Genomic DNA, 3016 nt, shown 5'->3' on the forward strand with positions numbered 1-3016 from the left:
GCACAACTCATGGAAGCAAACACGTGCTACCACGAGAAAAAAAATCCATGCCTCTCCCGGAAGAAAAAAAATACGTTTTTTCTTTCCGAGAGGCACAATTGTGCCTCTCGCGGGCGCAAACCTGTGCATCCATAAGAAGCAGATATATTTTCCTCGCGGAAGAAAAAAATTTGCAGTTTTTTCCCCTTTTGAGAGCAAATATGTGCCTCTCGGGGAAGCAAAAAAATGAAAACACGTTTTTTCACGCAAAACAATTTTTCCTCTAAAAGTTAGTGAAAACGAGGCAAAACCGATAAACCAAAAAACACATCGAAAGCCCGAAAACACGCCAAGTGGAGCGCTCTCAATCCATCAAAAATGACCCTTGTGCCGCATTTTGCGGCAAATAGCGAGCGCGCCGCACAAGACGCGTGCGACTGGGCCGGCCGTGTGAGAGGCACAGCGTGGTGTGTTTCAGCGGTAAAAATCGCAAAAACTGAAGTGACGGCCGTGCGAGGACTCGAACTAGCAATGTCTGTTTGCTACAGAAGCGCTGCTAGCCACCAGACCAAGCGGCTGCATATGTCCAATATCGCATCGCCACAGTATATAACAGCTTACTATTACGGGATAATCCCATTATTTTCTGTACGTGTAAGGTAGCATATAGGTTTTTGAAAGATTGAACACATTTCGAAAAATACGAAAGGAATATTTGAGGAAATGTGAACAAAATTTGAAATTTCAAACAGATTGTGAAGATTTTGTGAACATTTCAAACAACAGGAACAAAAATTATGAAGCTGTTTGCACGAAAGTGTACATTTTTTATAAAAGCGTTATATTTTGAAAATGCGCAACCATTTTCTGAATTTCTGAACACATTTTCGGCAACATAAATATCTTTCTGAATATGTGAAAAGATTATGAAATTCTAAACCGCAAACATTATTTGGATTTTTGAACAAATATTTGAAGAAATAGAACATTTCATTAAATTCTGAACAAAAAATTATAACTACGAACATTTTTAAAATTTATGAACAAACGTTGAAAAATGGAGTTTTTTTGGCAAATTGTGAAAAAAAATTGGAACCACGAATATATTTAAAACTTGTGGCTAAATTTTGAAACCTTGAACACTTTTCCAACTGGGAAGAAAGTTTAGCAGAACAGGAACCTTTTTTGAATTTGTGAACATTTTTTTTGAAATTGCGAACAAAATACAACGGAACACTCTAACAAACTAACTACAGCTCTGGACTTAACATTATTTGACAAAATCCCGATTGTTTTCAAGTTTTGAGTAATTTTTTGAACGTACGATATTTTTTCACAAACGCGGCGGCAGAGGCTCCTACCCAAACCAATTCATGTTTCTAAATTTACTCACATTTTTTGAAATGTTAATAAATTTTTAAACCACACATTATTCGGATTGTGAACAAATTTTGAAACCCTAAACATTTTTCGAATTATGATACAAATTTGAAACATGAAGAAATTTCAAATTCGTGAATGAATTGTAAAATTGTGAATATTTTTCGAATTTTGAACAATTTTGAACCCATAAACATTTTTTGAATTCTTACCAAATTTTGAAACATGAATAAAATTTGAATTCGTGAACAAAATTATAAAACCACGAACATTTTTTGAATCTGCACACAAATTTTGAAACTGCAAACATTTTTTCAAATTGTGAAAGAAATTTTGAAACATGAAAATTTTCAAATTTGTGAAAAAAATTATAAAATTGTGAATATTTTCCTAATATCTGCACAAATTATGAAACCGTAATTTCTTTTCTAGTTGTGAACAAATTTTAAAACATGAATAAATTTCAAATTCGTAAACAAAATTTAAAAAATTGAACATTTTTCATATCAGAGAACAAATTTTGAAAACCGAGAACATTTTTGAATTTTTAACAAATTCTCGAACATGAACAAATTTAAAATTCACGAACAAAATTATAAAATTGTGAACATTTTTTGTTAAACTCTGAACATTTTTTGAATTGTGAACAGATTTTGAAATATGATGAAATTTCAAAATTCATGAACAAAATTATAAAATTTTGAACAAAATTTGAACCATAAACATTTTTTCAATTGTGGACAAATTTGAAACAGTGAACAATTTTCGAATTATGCACGAACTTTGAAACTGTGAATGTTCTATGAATTGTGCACAAATTTTAAATTGATAAAAAACGAAATAGAAACAAAAGAAAAAAAACAGATAAAGGAAAATGAGAGAAAAGGAAAAAGAATAAACAGAATAAAAATACCGATTCAAGGAACCTTCTAGAAGTTTCCCAAACTGGTAAATCCAGCTGGGAGTTCACAAAATCGGGGGCGTTGGAACGGTTAAATGGGCCGGCCCGTTGGGTCGCTGCTCGGTCGCTCGCCTATGCGAAGCGCCGGCAGTTTGACGCAGCGAGCGGCAAATAGCATTTTCCTGCAAGATGTACCCCTTGGTTAGTTGCTCTCAAAACAACGTTTCGCGACCAGGCCTAGAAGGCCGAAAACCAGAAGGTCCAGCGCCAGTCTAAGGCCCAAAATAGAGTGCAACTAAGTAGTGTAGTACAACCGATGGCAAAACTGATAAAAACCAAAATTTAAAATAGACATCGACAACAGGTGAGCCTCAAGGTGGGCCCCTTGAATTTAGGAGCCATGGGCGGTCGGACAGCCTGCACATGGCCATCAATGGCCATGATTAATAGGATAAATGTTCACCCAATAAGTTTAAACTATCAACCGCGAGATTATTGATTACTGCAGAAAAAGCAATTAATCAAACAAACAATGTCCATTCGTTATCGACAAAAGGAAGAGGCGTTTAGTAGTTGCTTGGCTATTTCTTAGCTCTAGATATGCATGCCCCGGCGTCGTCCTCAAGGGCAACACGGGAGGCGGCGGTGTCGCCATTATCTAGCATCCCTTGACCTTGTCTCTTCGTCACCGCCACCACCAGGCAAACCCACTCGTGGTAGTCGGCGATAGTGGATCCTCTCCCGAGCAGGTGCCCC

This window comes from Triticum dicoccoides, chromosome 6B (assembly GCF_002162155.2).
Source record: "Triticum dicoccoides isolate Atlit2015 ecotype Zavitan chromosome 6B, WEW_v2.0, whole genome shotgun sequence".
Taxonomy (NCBI): domain Eukaryota; kingdom Viridiplantae; phylum Streptophyta; class Magnoliopsida; order Poales; family Poaceae; genus Triticum; species Triticum dicoccoides.